Genomic DNA, 12,566 nt, shown 5'->3' on the forward strand with positions numbered 1-12,566 from the left:
GTGTGGATGAATGTGTAGAGTAAGGACTCTGTGATGGTGGTTACTTGGTTGTTGCAAGCGCTTTTGTCCCTGTTATGTGTCTTCCCTCCTCGTACTATTCCTGGGCTTCCGTTGGGCACATCACTGCCCTTCTCTGGGCCGTTGCTTTTTCATTCCTTGAACGTCAATCAGCGCAGACGCTGATGTTCGCAGGTCTCTCCACTCACACGTCATTACTCCTATTGACCTAAACACCGAACACGCTGCAAACCACACCCCTCTTCACTTGCGGTTCCTTCACGCCCCACACTGACGGAGCCTCATTTCCCAAATGCCCACCAGTCGGGGATATTCATGAAGCATCGCAAGGGGAGAGGAGAGAAAAGGCAGAAATGTGTACCTCGTCTCTGCAAAACAAACCAGGACAGAAAAGCCCTCTGTGTGTGTGTTTATATATAAACAGACACACACACGTCTTGATGTGTCTGTGTTCATGATCACATGAGCACGGAGAAAGGCATAGAAGGAGATCAGGTAGGTAATTAACACTGATTACCTGAGGGCTGGAAAGGTGTGCTGTAGTGTGTGTGTGTGTGTGTGTGTGTGTGTGTGTGTGTATGTATCTATAGATCTGCCAATTTAATTAAAAAAATTTTTCCCTTTATTTTTAATTGAAGTATAGTTGATTTACAATGTTGTGTTAGTTTCAGGTGTACAGCAAAGTGATTCAATTATACATGTATATACAAATCTCTTCTTTTTCAGATTAATTTCCATTATAGGTTACTACACGATATTGAATATAGTTCCCTGTGCTATACAATAGGTACTTGTTTATCTATTTTATATATAGTAGTGAGTATCTGTTAATCCCAAACTCCTAATTTATCCCTCCCCCCCTTCCCCTTTGGTAACTGTCTTCTATGTCTGTGAGTCTGTTTCTGTTCTGTTTCACGAGTTCATTTGATCTGCCAATTTTAAAAGTCCATGATTAAAAAAAAAAAGTTTGTATGATATGATCCCATTCTCATAAAATTACATCTCTCTACATGGTTATCCATAAAGTGTCAAAAGAGATTATGTACAAAATGATCGCCAAACTTCTTTAGTAAGAGACCACGTACTGTATGATTCCATTTATATGAAATGCCCCCAAAAAGGCAAACCCATAAAGACAGAAAGTAGATTCGTGTTTACCCAGGGCTAGGGGTGGGAATGGAGATGAACAGTAAACGGGGTGACAAAAGTATTCCAAAACTGGGTCACGGTGATGGTTATACCCAGCTCAGTAAATTTCCTAAAATGTCACTGAATCATACACTGGAAGTAAGCTGCATCCAGTTCTAATTTTTAAATAACACTGTGCTTACCACACAAAACACACCTGTAGACGGCCAGTCTGTAACCCCCGGCTTACCTAATAGGGTCATCAAGGGGATTGCCTGACTCAGAGTTAAGTCCATTCCACGTGTTGGCTTCTAGGTTAGGTCCTTTACTTGATAAATGAGACTCATGAATCCTCACCATGACCTTTTGAATTAGGTACGTGATTGTCCCCACGTTACTCAGGACTAGAGGGAATATATGAATCGCCCAAGACGGCATAGCTTGGAAATGGCAAAGCCGAGAAGAACTTGCTGAAAGAAACTGCCCATATGATCCTCTTGTGTTTCTCGACATCTTACAAACAGAGACTCGACTGTCTTTGTCTGAATGGTCTTTTCAAGGATGTTTATATGGTGAGAAGCCTCAGGAGAGAGAGACAGAGTCCCCTTCTGGAGCAAAAGGCAGGCAGGCTTATGGCTCAATAGAGCAGAGATACCGTCTCTGTCCGGGAGAAGGCGAGGCAGGCTTTCTGCCTATCTTAGCTCAGGCTGCAACAGCAAAATACCCCAGGCTGGGGGCCTAAACAGCAGACATTTATTTCTCATAGTTCTGGAGGTGGGGAAGTCCAGGATCAACGTGCAGCACGGTCGAGTCTTGCTAAAAGCCCTCTTCCTGGCTTTCAGACAGCCGCCTTCTTGCGGTGTCCTTACACGGCGGAGACAGGGCAGGCTCTAGTCTCCTCCTCTTTTGAGAGCACTAATCCCATCGTCCTCAGGACCTCATCTAAACCTAATCACCTCCCAAAGCCCTGTCCCTAGTGCCATCACATGGGGGATTGAAGCTTCAACACGTGAACTGTGGGAACACACAAACGTTCAGTCCCTAACACTGCCTGTTAAAAGAGACTCGGGTTCCTGAAGCCCAGGGTTCCTCTTCTGGAACAGAGACCACAGCACATGCAGTGTGGCGAAACCCTGGGGGGACTGGAGCTTAGATACAGGAAGATGCACTGGCTGCCCTTTAGCCCTCTGACTCTGATCCAGGAGTCTCGTGTCTTCTGCCAGCAAACTGTGACAGGTTGATTTGTCAACCTGCATGTAGGGTGGAATCTCAGAGCCTTCAGAGGACTTTCCAGAGCTCAGGCCTGTCTAAATCCCAAACCTTATGAGCCTGTTGGAGGGTAGGCATGTATTAGGGGCCAATTCCCTCCTCCTTTCTTCTCACCATGGGACCCTAAGCTGTACCAAACTAGCTCTTCATGTATCATTCACCTTGTCAGACCGCAAACCACAGGCTGTGTCTGGGTCCTGGGAAATGGGGTTCCCGTGTGCCTGCTCAGACATCCTTCCTTGGCTTCTGCTGACCTGAGACTTCCCATTGCTTTGCCAACAGCCAGGGGTATCGACTCAGAATTCATTTCAGGGGGCGGTTTTTAGCTTGAATACATTCATTTCCCTAACGATACTAATTACATTCCTGGAAATACTAGTAATGGGCTCCATGTCAAACCTATTTAAGAGCATCTCAGGGCAGTTATGTGTACAACTGCAGTGAAATTTGGTTTTGGGTTTTTGTAGGCTGAAAGATGGACCTCTAGAAAAGTCATCAGCCCCGGAGGCGTCCTTTCAAAGGGTCACACTTATCAAGGGTCCTGGCCCTTCGGGGCACTGCAAATCAGTAATAAATGCAAATGATCAGCAAGGACCCGGTATGTGACCACGGCTGGTCCAAACCAAGTGCCTCTTCCCCTTCCCCTCCTACCAAAGTTACTTCTCAGCCACAGGAGAGAGAGCCCAGCCAGAAGCAGAGCAGAGATCCCTCAGAGCAGTGCTTTTCAATGGGGGTGATGTTGTCTACCAGGGGACACTTAGTACTGTCTGGAGACATGTTTGTTTGTCACAACTTGGAGTGCTATGGGCATCTATTGGGAAGAGCCCAAAGATGCTTCTAAGCATCCTACAATGTGTGGGACAGTCCCCATAACAAGGAATTAGCTGGCGCAAAATATTAAGCGTGGTAAGGTTGCAAAATCCTGCCTCCGAGCTTAGAACTTTGTTGTCCAATGCAGCACCCACGAGCCACACGTGGCTCTGGACCACTTGAAATGGGGCTGTGATGGAGGTGTGTTCTAACACACACTGATTGGAAAGACTTAGCGCCAAAAAATATGAAATGTCCTATTAATCATTTTTACATTGACTACATGTTGAAATAAGCTTTTAAATATAATGGGTTAAACATACGCTGTTAAAAAATCAGATTCACCCGTTTTGTTTTGTTTTTCTCTTTTTCTGAATGTGACTCGAGAGGATTTAAGTTCCCTGCGTGGCTCACGTTGTACTTCTATTGGACAGTGTTGTTTAGAACTTCTTCCACCCGCTCCCCTCCTCCCACAGGCTTTCTGGGTCTTCTGTGAAGCACTCTGGGCTCAGGGCTACCATCTGCCCATAAATCACTTTTGGTTTAGTTACAAAAAATAGTCCCTTCTTTGAGACGACACTCCCAGCGGCCAAAAGATGACGGTCACAGGGTATTGTTGGGACGCTTTACTGCGACCTACTGGAAGGTCGGTGTAACAATTTAGACCGTGTGAACATGGCACCCAGTGCAGTGGACAATCTTGGTGGTGCTGGTTGCCATGTGTCCATGCCGGGGGTGGAGTCTGCAGAGAAGGATTTATTCCACCCCAATCCTCCCCTTCAATGGTCTGTAAGGTTCTCTTCCACGCACACGTGTTGTTTTTAACTCCAGAGAGAAGACTCTGATTGTTATCTGTCAGACTTGATTTGGGGGGCGGGGATGGAGACCAAACGGTTAATTTCTGGCTTGGAAAAACCCTCACTGTCTTATTCTCTGAGCAAGTATTGTGGGTACACGATCATGGTACATGTTGGTGGGAAAGACCAAAAAGTAGGGTCCTTCCCTCAAGACACTTAGTCTCCAGAGCAGGGATTTCTCTAGGCCAGCTTTTTCTTGGAAGGGCAAAATGGTAACTATTTCAGACTTGCAGGCCATATGGTCTCTGTGGAAACTACTCAAAAGCAGCCACAGACAATATGGAAATAAATTTGAAAGAACGAAGTTTTGCCATTTGCAGCAACGTGGATGGAGGGCATGATGCTAAGTGAAGCAAGTCAGACAGAGACAAATACTGTGTGATACCACCCATATGTGGAATCTAAAAAATACAACAAACTAGTGAATATGACGAAAAAGAAGCAGACGCACAGATATAGAGAACAAACTAGTGGTTACCAGTGGGGAGAGGGAAGGGGGGCAGGGGCAGTATAGGGGTAGAGGGAGAAAAACAGGATTATTAGGGGACTATATGGAATCATGTGGGCTTCCCTGGTGGTGCAGTTGTTAAGAATCCGCCTGTCAATTCAGGGGACACAGGTTCGAGCCCTGGCCCAGGAAGATCCCACATGCCGCAGAGCAACTAAGCCTGCGAGCCACAACTACTGAGCCTGTGCTCTAGAGCCCACAAGCCACAACTACTGAGCCCACGAGCCACAACTACTGAGCCCACGTGCCACAACTACTGAAGCCTGCGTGCCTAGAGCCCGTGCTCTGCAACAAGAGAAGCCACTGCAATGGGAAGCCCGCACACCGCAAAGAAGAGTAGCCTCTGCTCGCCGCAACTAGAGAAGGCCCGCGCGCAGCAACGAAGACCTAACACAGCCAAAAAGAAATAAATAAATTTATAAAAAAAGAAATCATGTGTGAAACTTTTGAAAATTGTAAAGCATTATAGAATTTAAACAATCATTCAATAAAATTTAAAAAAAGAAATAGATTTGAGTGATCCTATTCCGATAAAACTTTATTTATAAAGCAGGTGGTGGGCTGAATTTGGCCCAAAGTTCATAATTTTCCCTGTAGAGCAGTCACGGCTGTCCCATGGGCCAGACCCATGCTGCCGATGTATTTTATATTTTATTTTTTGCCCATTGTAGTTTTTTTTTTTAATTACCTTTGGTTGCCAACTTTGACAAACAAGGTGACTTTTACCAAATTTGCAGCTTCTCTTGAAGACGCAGCAATCCCAAATTCACATTTATACATGCCACAACTGACAAGAGTTGACTACTGCTACCCTTCTAGAAATGGGTTTGTCTGATTTACCACTTCACTCACTTAAATTACCTGCTTGGTTACTGTAGGTATTGGGGGTTTGACCCATAGTCCATAGCTCTCTTGATGACAGCTAGGTTGGCATGATGTCAAATTAAGAGATGGAAATGGGAAAGTTTAGTAAAGCCACCGGAAGTGTTGTGTACATAAACCAACCAGCTGAACCCCTTATTTCACCAGACTAAACTCTCTTAGTGAATGGGAGGCCCCCATGAAGTTTCCACCAGTTCAATCCAGACGGCTAATGGAATCACTTACTTTGCACCTTTTTTGGCCATGCCTCTCGGCTTGTGGGATCTTAGCTCCCCGACCAGGGATCGAACCCATGCCTTCAGCAGTGAGAGCACCGAGTCCCAACCACTGGACCACCAGGGAAATCCCTGGAATCACTTACTTTGATGACTTCCTCGTCTGTGGACTTGCATTCCACCGACTCCGAGATATCTGTCACGGCACTGTTCTCCCCCACGGAGACCACCCTGATGGGCACGGCAACTGTCTTTCCCGTGAGGATGGCGGTGTTCAGAATCTCAGTGTCCTGCCGGAAGAACCAGACATAGCTGGGTCAAGGGAGCTATTCAGTTCTCTTCGACCCTAGGGGAAGCCTTCCAAGGTGTGTGCCAGTCTGTCTTTGTTTAAACAAGACATGCAGCACTTACCTTAGGGACCTGGGCAAAGGAGTCATTTTTGAACAATTTCCCAAGAGCATTTCACAATTTACTTTTAGTTTATTTGTGATCGTCTTCCTAGTTTTCAACAACAACAATCCAAAAATATGTATTCTTTTTCTTTATTGCAGAGACCAAGTAAAAGTTACACATCAGTTAGGTTTGGGTTGTAAGCAACAGAAATTGACCGGCTAGTTTGAGCAGGAAGGTACTCTGGTAGGTTGAATAACCAAGATGCCCATGTTCTAATCTCTGGAACCTGTGCATCTGTTGCCTTACATGGTAAAAGGGACTTTGCAGTTGTGATTAAGCTAAGGATCTTGAGGTGAAAAGATTATCCTGGGTTACCTGGGGCGGACTCAATGTAACCATAAGAGTTCTTTGAAGAGGTAGCCATGGGGGTCAAATGAAGAGAAGAAGATGTGGTGCTGGAAGCAGAGTGATGTGTGATGTGACCGTGACCTGGGAGATGTGGGCAGCTTCTAGAAGCTGGAAAAAAGAAGAGATTTCTCCCTAAAGCCTCCAGGAGGAAGACACATTAATTTTAGCCCCAGAAGACTCATTTCTGACTTCCAACTTCCAGAACTGTAATGGACTAAATTTGTGTTCATTTGTTAGAGCATTTGTTGTAACAGGAAATGAATTCAGGTTCTTAGTGGATAGATCCTGGGCTACTCCTGGGATCAGAGAAAAAGCCGAAGAAGGCTTTGGAAAGGCAGGACCAAGAACGACTTCCAGGATGTTAAAAAGAGGAAAGGATGGGCAAGTCTCTCTAGAGTGACGTGGAGTGAATCCCTTCAACCATTTCTATCCCTGAGTGACTCTGTTTATGATTTAAATTTCCTGGAGGGAGAGTCTGATTGGTCTCATCATGGTGCCCATCCCTTATCCAGGGAAGGATGGGGCCACTTTGATTGACATGCCTGCCAAGACCGATTCCAACTGGAAAAGGGCAGTCTTAGAAAAAAAATCAAAACTGTGTCATCAGAAGACGATAGAATGTATAGATTCCCATCAGGCAAACAAGACCAATAACAGAGAGATACTCATTATAAAAGCAATCAAAGAGTTAGGTAATTTTTACCCCCAAATGCCTGTGATCACTACTGCACCTCGGCGATGGGCTGCATTGCTTTGTGTAGCCAACCAAACTGTCTTCCTCTGTTGACCCACTGTGGCCCATCCCATCAGAGGTCTGGGGACTTGGGCTTATCCTGTTCATACTGACTTCGTGCAAAATGATGAGCATCACACCTCTCACGTGTGTTGTGATTTGCAAAGTGATGAAGAAAATGCCTTCTCTTTTGAATTTGTAGGCACTCCCCGCTTGCACTTCTGTAATCCTTTTCTTTATGGTCAAATGAAGATGAAAAAGCATCTGTGACTTTGGGACATCTACTGGCACCTTTAACCTTTGGGTCAACTTCTCCCCAAGTCCCTCTCCAGAACTGCTGCTTCACTTTGAAGCCAGAGATGCAAGGAAAGAGATTTTCTCAGTTCTTCCTCCAGGGAAGCAACTGGCACAGAAACAACCTTTTGTGTTAACCAAGAGCATCGCTGAAAGAGTCATCCGTTCTAAGGAGAGTGCAAGCCTCTCTCCGATGCTGGTGCCCATCAGCCAGCAGTTCAATGACCCTCTGCCATGTCTTCTCTTGGGTCCACAGGCTTCCTGGAGCTGGAGCTGTCATCTGGGCAGTGTCCACATTGGCTATTCCAGATGCTAAGAATACTGCAGAAATCCCCCAAGTCCATTTTCAGGTTCATTACAGGTAATGTGCTCAGAGTTCAGTCTTAACATTTTCTTTCTGAGAATGGTCTTTGGCTAATGGCTTCATTAAAGCAGAAAACTCCCTCGTGTACTAATTGTGATTAGCTTTCTAATGGTCACTGCAGCTTCTCTCTCTCTCCCTCTCTCTCTCTCTCTCTCTCTCTCTCACACACACACACACACACACACACACACACACATCCTCTTTTACCTAACACTTCTTACTTACATCAAGATTAAGACTGGCGAATCATTAGATATTTTTCACTGACCAAGATCAATTGCAGAAGCAGAAATTTACAGTCCTAGAAATGCCAAATGGGTGAAGAAAGCATCGATCTTCAGGATAACCTGGCTAAGGCACAAGGATGAAGTTCCCTGTATTTAAAAATTCCTTCCTTTTCCATCTAAAAACAGGATACAGATGAACTTATTTACAAAACAGAAACAGACTCACAGACTTAGAGAACGAACTTAAGGGTTACCAGGGGGAAGGGACAGATTGGGAGTTTGGGATTGACACTCACACACTGCTATATGTAAAATAGATATAACCAACGAGGACCTACTGTAGAGCACAGGGAACTCTGCTCAGTATTCCTTAATAACCTAAATGGGAAAGGAATTTGAAAAAGAATAGACACTTGTATAACTGAATCACTTTGCTGTACATCTGGAACTAATACAACCTTGTTCATCAACAGTACTCCAATATAAAATAAATTTTTTTTTAAATGAGTAAAAAGAAAAAAAATTCTTTCCCGATCAATGGTTTTGGTGAGTGTCTGTTACTTGGTGGGCACGAGGAGTCTGGAATCCCAGATTCTATTGCCGTTAACTTTCTGTAGAACCTTCCTCGCATCTCTTATCTTTTGGAATCTTTGCTTCTTCATTTTACAAATTAGGGGGTTGGACTGCATCTTCTCTGTCTTTCCAGCTGTCAAATCCTAGATAACCATGAAGATCCAACAGCCATTTAATGAACACTTATTGTGCACCCAGCATGTTCTTGTCACTGGGTTATAATGTAGTGAACCAGAGTGACAAGCCCATGCTCACGCAGACGGATGGGATGGCAGGGGGGGAACAAGCAAGCAGGCAGCCACTATATTGGGTTTGTCAGAACCTTTTCATTAACTAGTGGCAAAAATCCAACGCAACCCAATCTAAGCAAAAATGGAGACCTATTGCCTTGTACAACTCAAATATCTGAGGGAAGATTCCAGCTCAGGTATTGCTAGGACCAGGTTCTCAAAACATGTTGCAATTAATTTCTTTCTTTTTTAATTGAAGTATAGTTGACTTACAATATCATGCCCATCTCTGCCGTACAGCAAAGTGACTCAGTTATACACATACAGACACTCTTTTTCATATTCTTTTCCATGATGGTTTATCACAGGCTATTGAATATAGTTCCCTGTGCTGTACAGTAGGACCTTGTTGTTTATCCATCCTATATATACCAGTTTCCCAATCCTTCCCTCCTCCCCTCCCCTCCCCTCCCTCTTGGCAACCACAAGTCTGTTCTCTCTGTCTGTGAGTCTGTTTCTGTTTAATAGATAGGTTCGTTTGTGCCATATTTTAGATTCCACATATAGGTGATATCATATGGTATTTGTCTTTCTCCTTCTGACTTTCTTCCCTTAGTATGATCACCTCTAGTTGCATGCAGTTAATTTCTATGTCTCCCCATCTCTTGACTCTCTTTTCCTCTGTTTGGCTTCATCAGTCAATAAGCTATTTCTACATAGTAGACCCCCAGCTATATTCTCCATGGCTCAAATCTGTGTTCTTCCCTCATACAACTCAAAGCAAAAAACAAACAAACAAAACCCCCAAACAGCCCAATTAAAAAATGGGCAAAGGATCTGAATAGACATTTTTCCAAAGAAGATAATCCAAATGCCCAACAGATACATGAAAAGATGCTCAACGTCACTAACCCTCAGGGGAGTGTAAATCACAACCACAAAGAGAAATGAAGAACTCCTGTACCACCCTTGGATCCCCATGAGGGAGCGATTTTCCGGTTGGATTGTGCCTTTCTGGTTTCCCCCAGTTGCGAGCATAGCTATGGGATTACAGAAAACAATAGCACACGTTGTAGAAGCAGAGGGGGCAGTGAGGCGCCCAGGCATGGATTGGGCACATCGGCCAGGTCTGACTGTAAAGGTCCTCTGTCCCCTCCCAAGGACTTGGAGAGATGCTGTGCTGGGAAGGAGGGAAGCTTTCCTAGACAGTTAAAAATGTGTGTGTGTTTGTGTGTGCGTGTGTGTGTATCTGTGTGTGATAGGGACACTGCAGATTACAGAGTTATATGGGGCTTGCTGCTGCTCCCGAATCCTTTTACGGTCAAGGCCAATTCATAGCGATGTGCCTGGCGCGCTATTTAAATGCGTACAACTGTGTGCTTTCGGAACCCCCAGCCGGACCTGGAAGAACTCATTTTGGGCAGGGCGGGCTGGGAGCAGGTGCCACCTGCCTTTATCCTCCACGTAGCGCGGCTCTGGAGCCCAGGCTGCAGGCTGCCTCCCTCCAGACCCCCCTGAGCTATGAGATGCTCAGCATCACGGAATGGAGTCCTCTTCTGAAAGCAGACGGGTGGACATCTCCTGTTGCCCCCAGCGGACATCAGACCCCACCCACCAATACCCTCTCAGAGCCTCACAGAACATAACTAAGGCACAACTGTTACTTGGACACTTTTCCTGTTATTAAATGTTTGTTCTCTGCTGTCACTGTTTTTCTCTCTCCCTCCACCTCCTTCCATCAGGAACCAGAGAACTGCTCTGTGTTTCTGAAAAGAATCCGTCAAGTGAGGTACTTTAAAATCACTGTCATTTCAAGCTTGGAAAAAGCCTGAGGCTTCAGAGAAAACCCGCTTTGTTTGATTTGACCTCATAAATGTAAATTGGTTTGGCCATTTTCTGTATTTTTTTTACAAATTGGGTTTTTAATTTTTAAATAAATAGAGAATACAGAATTACTTCTGGAGGGTTAAAAAGGCTGAGGGGGTGTGAACTGATTAAAAAGATAAATCCAACTGGCCAGGAGAGGAGGCACTTATCCCAGGAGTGGGTGTGAAATACCCATCACAAATTCCCCAGAGGCTTCTCATCAAGAGAAATGAGGAGAGCGGAAATGTGTGACATAGTAGACTATTATTCAGTGACAAAAAAGGAATGAAGTGCGACCATGTGGATGAACCTTGAAACATGATGCTAAGTGAAAGATGCCAGACATAAAGTGACACATATTTTATGATTCCATTTATATAAAATGTCTAGAATAGGGAAATCCATAGAGGTGGAAAGCAGACTGGTGGTTGCCAGGGGCTGGGGGAACGGAATGCAGAGTGATTGCTTAAAGGGTCTGAGTTTTATTTTTACGGTGATGGAAATGTTCTGGAATTAGACAGAAGTGATGGTTGCACAACCTTGTAAATATACTAAGAACCACTCAGTTAAAGATTCTAAATGGTGCTTTTTATTCCACTCAGGTATTTATTCCAAAAAAGAGAGAACATTAGTTAGAAAAGATCCATGCACCCCAATGTTCATAGCAGCCTTTTTTACAACTGCCAAGATACGGAAACAACCTAAGTGTCCATCCACAGACGAATGGATAAAGAAGATGTGGTGTATATATTATATATATATATATATATATATACAACAGAATATTACTCAGCCATCAAAAAGAATGAAATTTTGCCATTTGCAGCAACATGGACGGACCTAGAGGGTATTAGGCTAAGTGAAGTAAGTCAGACAAAGACAGTACTGTATGTTATCACTTACATGTGGATTCTAAAAAATGAAACGAATGAATATAACAAAACAGGAGCAGAGTCACAGATACAGAGAACAAAGTAGTGGCTACCAATGGGGAGAGGGAAGAGGGAGGGGCAATACAGGGATGGGGCTTAAGAGGTACAAACTACTGTGTACGGAATAAATAAGCTTCAAGGATGTATTGTACAACACGGGGAATACAGCCAATGTTTTACAGTAACTATAAATGGAGGATAACCTTTAAAAAGTGTGAATCACTACGTTGTACACTTGAAACATTAACCACACCTCAATAAAAAAATTTTAGAATATGAAATTTAGAAACAAATAAACAATACCCTACAGTTTTGTCAAAAAATGGTGCATTTTATAGCATGTGAATTACATCTCAATTTAAAAAGAGAAGGAAAAGTGTGTGGGAGATGTGCTGGTGCCATGGAGAGGCCACGGCGGGGCTCAGACCTGGCTCTGCCTCTTGGCTGGTCGTGTGGCCTCAGATGAGCGAATCCATCCACCCACCCTCAGTTCACTCATCCGGGAAATGGGACCAAGAGAAAACACATCTGCAGCTCAAAGACCAGACACCTCGCCTTCCACACCAATGCTGTGGGTTCAAATCTCACGAGGGTCTGAGGATGAGGCAGGTTTAATCTAAGATGTTCCAGATGGTAGAAAACAGCCTCTCTCAAGAAGAACCCTCCTACACTGTTGGGGGGAATGTAAGTTGGTGCAGCCACGATGGAGAACAGTACAGAGGTTCCTCAAAAAATTAAAAATAGAGCTACCATAGGATCCAGCAATCCCACTCCTGGGCATATATCCAGACAAAACTCTAATTTGAAAACATCCATGCGCCCCAATGTTCCTAGCAGCCCTATTCACAATAACCAAGAC

The sequence above is a fragment of the Delphinapterus leucas genome, chromosome 14 (genome assembly GCF_059928025.1).
Source record: "Delphinapterus leucas isolate spDelLeu-1000000601 "Yukka" chromosome 14, BTC_Dleu_Yukka2, whole genome shotgun sequence".
In the NCBI taxonomy this organism is placed as follows: Eukaryota; Metazoa; Chordata; class Mammalia; order Artiodactyla; family Monodontidae; genus Delphinapterus; species Delphinapterus leucas.